At 45.6% G+C, this 13192-nt stretch overlaps 1 long non-coding RNA gene across 1 annotated transcript; it reads left to right on the forward strand.

The window, feature by feature from the left end:
• The first annotated feature begins 493 nt into the window (after window positions 1–493).
• LOC123863934 (uncharacterized) lies at window positions 494–6046 on the forward strand. Its single transcript, XR_010411114.1, has 4 exons — window positions 494–764; window positions 1156–1301; window positions 3208–3403; window positions 4436–6046. It is a non-coding gene; the product is annotated as an uncharacterized LOC123863934 (long non-coding RNA).
• The last annotated feature ends 7146 nt before the right edge of the window (window positions 6047–13192 follow it).

Here is a 13192-nt window from a genome sequence, read left to right on the forward strand (position 1 = left end):
AGGAGGAAGCTGCCCCTGCGGTTCCCTCTCTTCTTCCCCAAAAGCTCCGCACTCCTCCTTCCGTCGCACCCCCCTCCTCCCGCCTCCCCCGTTTAGGTTTCTTACGAAAAAGTGCCGCTGAGAATTCCCAGAAGGTCCCGGATGTGAAGTCACTGGCGTGAGGTCACCGAGACTGGTTCCAGGAATCAGAAACTTGGGGGGCGGGGGAGGAAAGCGCGGAAAACCAGGGAGCGAGTGGAGCCGTTGGCGCAGTCTGCGGGGCGCCCGGCCGGGGGCGGGGGGCAGGGTCGCACGCTTGGCTCCAGCAGACCCCCGGGGACGTTCCCCGGGAAGAGGGCTTCGCTTCTCCCACCCCGTAGAATTGCCGGTTAGACACCAACATACCGATCTGTGTTAACCAAGATCGAAAAGTCTGATACTGCGTGATAGAGGTGGGGAAACAGGAGCGATACCCACTGCTGGGGGGAGGGGGGAAGGGGGCGGGGCGGACAGGAACGGGCTGGGCCTTCCAGGTTGGAGAACAACTCGGCAATATAATCAGAATTTCAAAGGAACCTACCCTTTAACCTAACCCCTACGCACGTAGGGAGCTGTCCTGCGGACGGGACTGCAAGGATAAATTCCTTAGGTGGCTCGTGGCAGCACTGTTTGCTGATAGACCAGACGTGACTGGGAAAGAGTAAGAGTACCAGCACCTACAAGCATGAAGTTACCATTTACCAGGGTGGGGAAGACTGCGAGGAGCCGGCCTTTCAGCCAGCGGGGTGAGGGATCAGTAGTCTGAGCTACTTACGTGGGTCAGGAGTTCAGGGGTGATAGAAATCTCAGAATTATTCGGAATTTGTAGCACAGATGTTTCCAGACGGAAACAGCTGGTGCACTTGGATTGAGAAATTTGAGGAGGGTTTAATGAAAGGGCCTTTCACAGAGGGTAGCAGGGTGCAGAGAAACCACTAGGACAAAGTAGGACTACCCCCCCCCCCAAGCTAGTAGCGATGGGGACTTGACCATCCATAGTTCTGTTGCGGGAAGGGTGAGGGTTGCCGGTACTTGGGGACAGACAGAGAGTGAAGTGGAGAGGACAATATCCAAACTTGTGTGATTTCCTCCAAGGAAAGGGGACTTATTTTTGAGATCCAAGTTTGGATGTTGCAGGCTGACAGGAGTGGAGCGCTTCGGCAGAGGAGTGTAGCTCGTCCCTGGCAACCCTACATGGAAAACAGACATCCTGACCTCACTCTCCTCCCCCTGAACTCCTGTCTGTCTTGGCCAGCGGTCAAACCCCATGGAAAGCCAGAAAGGTCAGTCCCCGGGCGCAGAGCTGGGAGGAGAAGGGTGGAGAGTGGGTCTGGGGCAGCAAGTGGAAGAATGAGAGAACCCAGCTCAGGTGAGGGTGCTCTGCAAGGCGGGGGGGCTGGAGAAGGTGCTGCTTAGGGAGTGAATGTAGGTAGAAAAGAGGCAAAGGTCGCTGCCCTGGAGCCCTCTGATATTTAGAGATTGAGAAATAAAATAGACCCATGAAAGGATCTTCCAAAGCTGCATTGATTGAGACGCGAGAACAAGGAGAGCCATGCCCATGTTCAAGGCCTAGTGGCACCACTGTGTGGAGTAGGAGAGAAGGAGGGAGGGAGGGAGGGAGAGCAGAAGGGCTGGGATATATGCTCCCAACAGGTCAAGCAGGATGAGGGATATATATGTCTGTGTGTGGGGGGGTGTGTATCATGTACATAGACTGCTTCTAGAAAAAGACAAAAAGAAAAAGCCCTAGTAATAGTGCCTCTAGCAGAGACTGAGGGTAGACAGAATGAGGCCCAACTTTTTATTTTCTTTCATTTTGGGTATTTCTTAAAAAAAGGTTTTTAGTTTTTATTTATTTTTATTTTTTTTTTAAGATTTTATTTTCTTTATTTGACTGAGAGCACAAGCAGGGAGGAGCCGGATGTGGATGTGGGGGCTCCATCCCAGGACCCTGGGATCATGACCTGAGCCAAAGGCAGACACTTAACTGACTGAGCCACCCAGGAGCCCCCCATTTTGGATATTTTTAACAAAGTACATGTGTGAATTTTATCAAATGGAAGAAAAAATTGTTTGTTCATTTTTTTAAAGATTCTCCCATGGCAGGAGAGAGACAATTTTATAGAAAGAGCAGATCCATAGTTTTTCCTAATAAACTGGAAGACAGTCTTGGGGTAGCACTGGGACTTGAAGAGAACCCACTGGAGCCTGGGAGGGGCGGGGCTGAGGAGAGTGTTGCTGGAAGGATCTCCTCCCTGTGTCAGTCCAGCCACCGCCTTTAGGAGCAGTGACCTCGGAAATCTGGTTTAAACTATGTTCTGTTTGCACTGTGATCCCCTCAGTGACTTGCCCTACCCCCACTCTGCACAATCCAAGACTTCAGGAAAACTTAATTCTTCACATTTCAGTAACTTTTTAATAATTGTACATGTCATGCTTTAAGTATTTTCAATCTTGTATATTAAAAAAATAAATAAATCCCCTTCCTTGGAAGAAATCACACCAGTTGGATGTAGTCATCTTGGAAGAGAGTGATTCCTCATAATTCTCTCTCTGCTGAAGCTGTGCTTGGACAAGGTATTTCTTCCCTGCTGAGCACAGAATCCTTTGGATTAGAAGCATTTTTTTTTTCCTTCTAGTTAAGAATCAGCTCCAAGTGGATATTACTTCAGGATTGTGCACTGATTCTTATCCCTATCGCAGATCCTGGGGACAGGGACCCAGCCTGAGGAGCCTCAAGGCCAACTTCAGGAAACTTCTAACACCTGGAGGGATGGCTATGGGAGGGAGGCTGGTGGAGGTAGCATTGGGAAGCCCATGTCCCCTCCTTTTCCTGGAGCTGCCTCCTTGGGCTGGGAGGGGGTACTCCTAGTCTAATAGACTTGAGACTTTTTGGACTCAGGGTTTCCCCAAAGGGGAGGAGCAGAAGTAGGAAGGGAGACGCCAGCCCATCTCCCCTCCTGGGCACTGGCTGGGACATGCTAAGTCTGGGCTCCACTTCCTTCTCCATCTGCCACTCCTAGAATAACTGCAATTTCTCAATATGCCCTATGCCTTTGAGTCTCTCGGTCTCTGTCCTGCTGAAAAGAAAATTCCAGAGACCTTGTCTGTGTTACATGACACTAATGATCAGTGACTACAATAGTGTCTGGCACAGTTTGGTAAACGGCATGCACGAATGCCCCAAAGGACTTTTCCACAGCTCTACCTACATTTCAAGAAGACTCCCCTGACCAGTGCTCACTACAGTCCCTGGCATCTCAGGACACGGTTCCTGGTGTTGGCGGCCTCCACCCAGTGGTGCACCGGAGCTGGCCCAAACCTCCTGGAGAGCTGCCTGGAGTGCTGCCTGGAGTGTGCCCATCTCTTCCCAACTTCTCTTGAGGTGCTGTTAGCTTGAAATCAGCCATGGTGGGAGAATTTACACTGTGGAAATTGGCAAACACTGCAGGTCTTGATTCCCTGGCCCCCCCGCCCCCCAACTCCCACCCCTCACTGGTTGGTGAACATTTATCAGCACACTACTGCCTTGGGGGTTGGTTCTGCCACTTATAAGCTCTATGATTACGGTAAGTCATGTGATCACTCCGAGCTTCACTCCTCCACAATATGGAGATTCCCATAGTATCTACCCAATAGGATGGTCTGGAGGATTCAATGTGAATATAACTCTGTAATGTGTTTAGCACAATGTTTGGCTTCTAGTAAATGTACAATACAGTTTAGTACAGACCCAGTTATCTATTGCTGCATAACAAACCACCCTCAAGATTTGGTGGCTTAATACGCATTTATTTTGCTCATGAATCTGTAAGATGGCAGGGACTTAGTAAAGATGGCCCATAACTGGAGAGGCACAAAGGCTGGGATCATCTGAAGCCATGTCCACTTCTATATGTAGTATTTAAAGCTGGCTGTCAGGAGCCTTAGCTGGAGCCGATCAGAACACCCACATATGGTTTCTCAAGTAATCCAGGCTTCCTTGGAGTCCCGTGACTGGGTTTTCAAGGGTGAGGGTCCCAGGAAACAGCCAGGCAGTAGCTATATCCCTTTTTCTAACTTACCTTGGAAATCACACAGTATCACTTCCTCCACCTTGTAGTCATGAGAAGCAAGTCACCAAGGCGGACCCATACTTAAGGGGAGAGGAATTAGATTCCCCCTTTGGATAAGAAGAGTGTGAAAGAACTTATGGACATGTTTTTAAACCATCACAACTGTTACTATTGTGGTCCTTAGGATACTCTAGCTTCTCATAAGTGAATTATCCCACTTCTTAGCCTATGAGCTCTCTGTGGGAGGGCAGGGATCCATTGGATTCATTAAGATCCCTCTCCCTCACTGCTCCCCAAGTGAACCTAGGTCCCTGTTTGCTACAGAGTTAGTAAATGTTATAGAAGTGAATTTCTTCTTGCAGGGGCTGACCCTGGACATTTGTGCTGCACTGGATGACACCCCTGTTGGTCCCATAGAAACCAAGGTGAAGGACCTGGAAAGGGCACAGCCAGGAGGGCAGGTGGTCTTACCAGCTGAACCATGACCCCAACAGCTTCTATTCATCCTGGGGTTGTGGGTGACCATGAGGGTAAGTTTGTGGCTTAAAGAGACTCCCTCGCAAGCCTGCTGTGAAGATGGAATGGCAAATCACTGTCTGAGAGTCAGATCATGGGCTCATGATATAATTTCTGTCTTGGTCTTAGATGTCCCAGTCTGTCAAATGGAAATAAGAAAAGGTCTGTGGGTTGGGCACTGGGAATAGATCATATTATTTAGAAAGCTGGGCGAGAAGCCAGTTTCTTCTTCTGGAAATGGTTGACAGGGTCGCAACAGGGGGGGAAAAAACAGAGAAAAATGTTTCCCCTTCTGCTGTGGACATGAATCCATCCCACAGTATCTTTGAGATCCACAGAGCTGGGATCCCAGAGAGACGCATGTATGTGTATGTATGGGATATTTGGGGAGGACTTCTTCAGGAAAGACCCAGGAAAGAAAGACCCAGAAAAACCTCCATTTCAGTGGTGGGGGCCAGGAAGCAGGAACTGGACCACAAGCTGGGAGGGGCTCGGGAATGTGGAGGTGCAGAGCGGTCAGGCCCAGCCCCTCAGCCGCCCCATCCCTTATTCCTCAAGGTCCCTGTGTGTCACATCAGGAGTTCGGGTCAGACCCTCTAATGCAGCCCCTAAAGGCCTCCAGGCCTTCTCCTGCACTGGTTCCATCACAGGGGACTGGGCCTGCCTGTGACTACAGAATGACCCTCGGCTCTGGGCCTCAGGCATTTGTAAAATCAGCAGAGTCGTCTAGAGAAGCCCTTCCTAAAGTGGGGCTCATGAGTCTCATGGCCAGCAGGGAATTTGAGAGAAAAAAAACGACCTTGGGCTCATTTCCCCGAGAAGCGGACCCTGAGACAAAGATGTGAGTAGAAGTGTTTCACTTGGGAAGTGATCCCATGAAGGACAATGGAGAGACCAGGAGGTAGGGAAGGGAAGGAAACCACCACACGGTGTGTTGATGCGTGTTTGCTGCTGTGGGCAACTGAGGCTCAGCCCCACTGGGGCCTCTGGGATGCTGTGTGCAACATGCCTCGGAGAGCCCCACCCTAGTCCGCTCGGGTAAAGGGCTGCATCTGGGGCGTTAGCTCCCTGGCACTCCCAGCCTGCCCTGCATGCCAGTTGAGCACCATCCTGTGACCAGAGAAATACCCCAGGTTCAGCATGTGTTTGCAGTGAGACGCCGTGAGCACGTGTGGGAATTGGGAGTGCCACCGGACACGAGGAGGGTGTGGCAGAGTCTGCCACACTGACAAGCAATTTTGTTTATGTACATTTCATCAGTGTGAGATAAGTGGGGCGCCTGGGTAGCTCAGTCGGTTAAGCGGTTGCCTCTTGATTTCGGTTCAGGTCATGATCTCAGCTTCCTGAGATTGAGCCTTGCATCATGCTCCACACTCAGCAGGGAGTCTGCTCGAGATTCTCTCCCTCTCCTTCTGCCCCTCCACCCTTCATTCAAATAAATAAATAAATCTTTTTTTTCCCCCCCGGCCCCTAAATAAATCTTTTTAAAAAATGTGAGGTAAGTGATGATTTCCGTACAAATCCATTACCTTGCAACGATCATCACTGTTTGGTCGGTGCCCCTGTGCCACCAGAACTTATTTGGCCAGTTCGATTCAGCTCATATTTAGTAAAGAGAGTGACATTAACTGTAGTTCAACTTGCTAAGATTTTTTTTTTTTTAAGATTTTATTTATTTGACAGAGAGAGAGACAGCGAGAGAAGGAACACAAGCAGGGGGAGTGGGAGAGGGAGAAGCAGGCTTCCCGCCGAGCAGGGAGCCCGATGCGGGGCTTGATTCCAGGACCCTGGGATCATGACCTGAGCCGAAGGCAGACGCTTAACCATCTGAGCCACCCAGGAGCCCCTGCTAAGATATTTTCAACCACATTCATGTTATTGTTTACATTCGTCATATTTCCATTTTGTTGTTAACTACGCTATGGTAGTGGGACCCCAAATCATAAAGGTGAAACAGTAGTTCAAAAGAGGTTTGTTAAAGCAAAAAAGGAGTATTGGAAATAGTAACAAAACTGTGCAACATCAAATGCGATCATATATACCAGGGTAGATGAGTGTGTAGAAGAAGATGATTTTACATAAGTGGAAAAAAAAGTGTGAATCAGAAAGACAGATGTGGGAATGGATATCTGAAAGTAGGATTTTGTTAGCTGGTAATGCATTTCCTCTTCCCTGAGGCATTGTCTATTATGAAACTTTGTCAAATAGTGGCACGAGGCCCACTGAGACATTTGCATCATCTTCACATCAGGCCCTGCAAGCTAGGTAGAAAACCAATCAAATCCTTCCAGAATATGGGTGAAATAATCATGTCTGTGTGATAATGATGCATTTTGCCACTAAAGACAGAGAAAAGATCAAAACCAGAGAAGCACCATTAAAGTTATCTAACTTAAAGCGAAAACCAACACACGATTCAAACCGTGGCTTATAAATTAAATCATAGGCTACTGGAGAAAAGCAGAGCAAGCTTTGGGCAAAATTACTTAATCAAACAACACTTTCAGATGTCACATAAAATCAATAGCACATAGTGTGAAAGAGCAATTTCTGTCCTGAGTAAGTGCTGGCAGACAATTGGCTTTATTGTTGAATAAAACCACTTGTGGTAAGCCTTGTTCATTGTTGATCCAGAATTTATTCCATCCCTTCTTTTCCTGATAACAGATTCCTGATTTTGATCCATGCACCAACATCTCCAATCTCAGGCAGTTAATTACAAGTAGTCTAAATCCATCACGACCAGCCCATTTCCCACTTTCCCAATCTCCCTGGCTGCTATAAGAGACCATAAAATCAGTTCTGGCCAATGAAATATGCTTTGAAGTCTGCTGAGGGTATATCTATGAAAGTTTTTGTTTTTGTTTTGAATCAAATGGGCATACATGCTGGTACCCCTTTTCCCCGTTTTCCTAACTTAACTGTGGTCATGATGCCTGGTGCTGGGCCGTCGTCTTGCAGATATGAAGCAACCAGCACAAGGTAAAGGCTGAGAAAATTCTAGAGACATCAGCAATGACATTACTGAATGTCAGTGGCTGCCTACATCCAGCCTTCCTGTTACAGTACAGAAGTAAACCCCTCTATGTTTAAAGCCACTGTAACTTGGATTCTTTGGTACTGGTAATCGAAAGCATTCCTAATGGGTGTACCCCTGATGTATCAGCTCTCCACATATTTTCAGAAAAACATGAGGGAAGCCTAAGCGATGACTCTTTGTTCTATTTATCACTAAATTTCTTGTAAGATGAAATGAATGAGCTTCTGGCTTCCAGCTGGGGTCAGCTATGGGGACCCAGCAGGAAAAGGAGAGGGAAGAGAGTGAAAATGGGCATTTAGCCCCTTGGTTCCCTGCCTGTGAGTCTTCCTGTGTTGGATACGGTTCTTCAGCAGGGAGGGTGGGGGGCACTGGGCCTCCCAAGTTAGCCAGCCTCCTCTGCTCAGTTCTCTCCTTTCTGGTGACCATCCCCTTTCCCTTCAGGCCTGTTGATGGTAACAGCTCTGCTGTGCCGTCCAGCTATTGCAACATCCCCCGAGGGAGGTGCTCCTACACCTACATGTTTGTAAATAGTCCTTGTAAACAAGCTTTCCTAAAATCATCCTCTTCTGAGTGCACTTTTATCTGTTGGTATGCTGACTGATCTACCAGCATCAGTTCACAGATTTAAAAGAAAACACACACATACACACACACACACCCCCCTTGCATCAGAACACCAACACACACCACTGTATTCACAAAGACCAGCTGTCAGGCAACAATCTGGCTCCTGATCTCGGTATGTGTGAAAACAAGTAGCAAGAAGAGTCAATGCACTCAATTCATGGCCTCTCTGACTACGTCTCTTCAGATACTGTGCAGAGAAATGGACAGCAAGTACAAGACACTGTTGAACAAAGTACACTGGCTGGTGGGGAAAGATCTTCACGTGAGGCTCTGAAATAAGACACGACGTACAGCCTGTCTCTGTGGCACCAGCAGCGCTCGGCTGTCCGTGACTAGCTCAAGCAGCAGCTCAGCCGCATGCTCAATGCCTTGATTACCCTGAACCTTTGGCTTCAGGGTGAGACTACAACCATTTTTCATGTCGAGGCTAAGATACCAAAAATTTGAAGACAGAACTGTGGTGTCAAGGCTCAGCCTTTGAGAAAATGACTCTTTGCCTTACATTTGAAGATTTTCTTCTCTTGGCAGAGAAATAAATCAATATACAGGCAACCACTAGAAAAATCAGAAACAGACTGTAAACTTTCAAATCATCAGACAAAAATACAAACACATGTGCGCACACACATGCATATCAAAGAAGACAAAAAAATACACATGGTAAAACAGAAAACAGAGGAAGTATTAAAATGGAAAACATAACAGAGATAAGATGACAGAATTAAAACTAATATATCAGTTATATCAACAAATGTAAGTAGATAAACCCATCCTTATAATAGAAAAAAGACTCTCACGTTGAATTGTAAAATGATCTCCTATTGTATGTTGCATAGAAGAGATGTATCTTTACCAAAATAACTTAGGAAAATTAAAAATTTAATATAAACCAAGTTATACAAGAAAATACTGGGCTTAGGCTTCAGTTACCATCAGCCAGGGTTAAATTAAAAATGAAACTGTTAAATGAGGCGCAAGGAAGCTGAACGGTAGAGAGAGCAGTACCCACATTAAGAATCTAGTTTTTAGAAATCTCTATGCACCTCTATAATAAATCTCTATAGCTTCAAAGTCAAGAATAAGATATGACAGTTCAGAATAACAATATACAGATAATGCAGGTAGAAATTGGATCAAGCACAAGAGGACATTTAAATCGACCCCATCAGCTCATGACCTATCAAGAAAACAAATGGTAAGAGGGAACGTGGAGAATCTGAACGGTAATTAAATATGATTGAACTTGAGAGGCAAAAAACCCCCAGAACCTCAAAATATTAGCAAATACAAATCAACAATATCTCAAAAGAATCATCCATCATATCCAAGTAAGTTCGTCCTAGTAATGCAAATGGTTCAATAATATTAGGGAATCTCTAATAAAATAGAACATATTAACAGATCAAAGGAGAACTATATAATATCTTAATAGATGCCAAAAAGACATTTGACAAATATCCCACAACCATCCTTGCTTAAAACAACCAAACCTTAACAGACTAGCAAAATTATGTATAAATGTATAAATGCACAACTGTTAGAGACAATAAGAAAATTTAGTATAGAGACACCTGGGTAGCTCAGTCGGTTAAACATCAGCCTTCAGCTCAGGTCATGATCCCAGGATCCTGGGGTCAAACCTCACATCGGGCTCCTTGCTCAGCAGGGAGCCTGCTTCTCCCTCTGCCTGCTGCTCCCCCTGCTTGTGCTCTCTCTCTCTCTGACAAAAAAAAATAAATAAAATCTTAAAAAAAAAAAAAGGAGGGAATTTGGATAATGGCACTTTCCAAGGTTAATATGCAAAACATCCTTTACATTAAAAAAATACAACTTGTCAGAAAATATAATAAGAAGAAATTGCAGTTACAATAAAAGAGATAAAATATTTAGAAAAATATTTTAAAGACATCTAAGGGCCTTTATAAAGATAATATTAAAATTAGAGAGGGAAATTTCTATCCTGTGCTTTTGAATAGAAAGAACTCAATATTATAAAAATGTCAGTGCTCCATTAATCTATGAATTCAATGTGTTTTTTGGTTTGTTTGTTGTTTTTTTTTTTTGGTCAATGTGATTCACTGTATTTTTGTCTGTTTGTTTGTCAGGTGGGGAACTTGTCCAAAAAATGACATGAAGCTCAAAAAGGCAAATGAGCCAGGAATGTCCTGGAAAAGAAAAGTAATACGGTGGGGCTAGACCTATCAGATGACAAAACACATTATGAAATTTTATAATTTGTAAAGCAATTTGGTACCCAGAGATGAAACAGACAACCCAGTGGACCAGAATAGAAAACCAGATATTTTATCTGTTTAAGGTAACATTTAAATTAGGAGAAAAAGGTGGCTGAAAAATTAGCTAATTATTTGGGGAAAAAATAAAGTGGGCACACTATTCCATTCCTTAAGTCAAAATAAATTCCAAATGGATAAAGGATTTACATATTAAAAATAGACCATAAATCTCTAGAGAAAAGAATAGGTGAATTTATAATAATAAGATAATAATGGAACACACTAAACTCAGGATCCCTAAATACTTAAGAAATTTTGATCCCTAAATACTTAAAAATTTAAAACTGTGTAAAATATACTATAAACCAAGGTAGAAAACAAAGCGGGAATGAGTGCATCATGCGTGACAGACAGAAGGGCTCATCTCCTTAATCTTCAAAGATTTAGCCCTATATGAAATATGTAAAGAACATAAACCAGCAGTTTGGAGAGAAATCAAGTGGCTTAAAAAAGTCTCAACTTCACTCATAACTAGAGAAATGCCAACGAAAACACTAAGGCATCTTCTTTGTTTCTCCTGTCAGACCTGCAGAGATCAGTACGTGTGATCACACCCAGTGCCAGGGAGAGAGTTGGGAAACAGGCTTGCTTAGATACCCTGGAGAGTGAAATTGGGGCAACTTTTAGGGAGGGCGATTTGGCAGTATCTGTCAAAATCCTTTGACCCAGAACTCACTGCTCAGATTTTTAATCCACAGATCTCCATTCAAAAGTCTTCCAGGTTAGACAAACGAGAGTGTTCAAGACCTGTACTTGAAGACAATCCCCTTTCTTGGGTTTTGCTTCCCAAGGCCTTAGCTCAGTGGGGCCCAAGCCCCTTCGCAAATCCGAATCCACTGGAGGGCTGGTGGAAGACACGTTGCCGGGGCCCCACGGCCGGAGTTCTTGACTTAGTGGGTCTGGGGAGAACCCAAGAATCTGCATTTCTAACAAGTTCTCCAGTGATGCTGAGGCTGCTGGTCTGGGAGCCACCCCTTTAGTTTATTGTGGGGACTAGGGTGGGTAGGAGGGAGGGGGGCCTGGAGGGGTGAGTTCCTTTGAGGGGAGGAGGATGAGGCAAGATGGAGATGAGAAGGACTCCTCAACACAGGACTGGGGAGAGGAGGAGGTGATGGAGGGGGCTGCCCAGAGAGAGACCTTTGATCCGCCTAAGGAGACAGGACTTTAGTCCCCGTTCCCAGCCTTACTAAAGACTCCTCCCCCACCTCAACTCTGCTGTTCCTGAGACAGCAGCTATTCTCCGTGAATCCATAGGCTTGGGTAAGGAGCATATTAGCCGTGAGCAGACAACATGGACTGAAAATCAGAGAGCCAGGCTACCTGGGATAGGGAAAGGCGCTCCCCGTTCCTCAGATAAGCCTCGGAGGTGGTGGGTTTGGGGTGGCATTCTGGAGAGTATCCCAGCTGGGGGAGGTAGAAGTTCTCCAGTGGACTCAGCTGCTTTGATTTGATGTTGAAAAATAACACCTTTTCAAAATATGGTGCTGGGAAAACTGGATATTCCCATGCAAAAGGGTGAAGTTAGACTCTGACCTTACACCATATATAAAAACAATCTCTAAACAGATGGAAGACCTGAGCACAAGAGCGAAAACTGTCAAACTCGTAGGTGCAAAATAACATGAAGCCCCTTGCACCTAAGAATCACGGTGGAATAAAATTCTTACCATCTCAGAAATCTAAACAATTGAACCTGACCTGTGAGACCCAGGTAGGAGGTAGATTGACTTCCTGGTGGAAGGCTGAGACACCTCATCCCTGCCCCAATCACAGCACTCTGATTGCCACGCCCTCCCTCCCTGCTCCTTTTAGCGAGGTGAAACTTACAAACAGGAAGGTGAACAAATCTGAAGCGGAGAACTTGAATTTTTACCTAAGTATGTACCTGTCCAACCACTGCCCAGATCAAGACACATAACATCTACAGCATCCCAGAAGGCTCTGTTATTGCTCTTCCCCATTAATGCCCCCCAAAGTAATGTTATCTATCTAGTTCCACTGTTTAAACTTCATATAAATAAGTGGAATTACAGTTATTGCTCTTTTGTGCTTGCCTTCTTTTAGTCAATTTAATGTTTTTTTAAAGACTTTATTTATTTATTTATTTATTTATTTATTTATTTATTTGAGAGGGAGAGACTGGGCGAGAGAGTGCGTGCGCCTGTGCCCACGAGTGGGGGGAGGGTCAGAGAGAGGGGCAGAAGGAGAGGCAGACTCTCCGCCAAGCAGGGAGCCCAATGCGGGGCTCCATCCCTGGGGCTTTCGACCCCAGGACCCTGAGATCGGGACCTGAGTGGAAGGCAGACGCTTAACCAACTGAGCCACCCAGGGCCCCTAGTTAATATAATGGTTTAAAGATTCACCCTGGGGGCGCCTGGGTGGCTCAGTTGGTTAAGCATCTGCCTTTGGCTCAGGTCATGATCCCAGAATCCTGGGATCGAGCCCCACATTGGGCTCCCTGCTCAGCAGGAAGCCTGCTTCTCCCTCTCCTGCTCACCCTGCTTGTGCTCTCTGTCAAATAAATAAAAATCCTTTAATTAAAAAAATAATAATAAAGATTCACCCTGTCCTGGCATGGGTTGAGCATTTGTTCTTTTTCATTGCTGTGTAACATTCTATTGCAAGATAAATCACAGTTTGTT

This window comes from Mirounga angustirostris, unplaced genomic scaffold (assembly GCF_029215605.1).
Source record: "Mirounga angustirostris isolate CCGP_5_RB_7025 unplaced genomic scaffold, mMirAng1.0.hap1 SCAF_1, whole genome shotgun sequence".
NCBI classification, from domain to species: Eukaryota; Metazoa; Chordata; class Mammalia; order Carnivora; family Phocidae; genus Mirounga; species Mirounga angustirostris.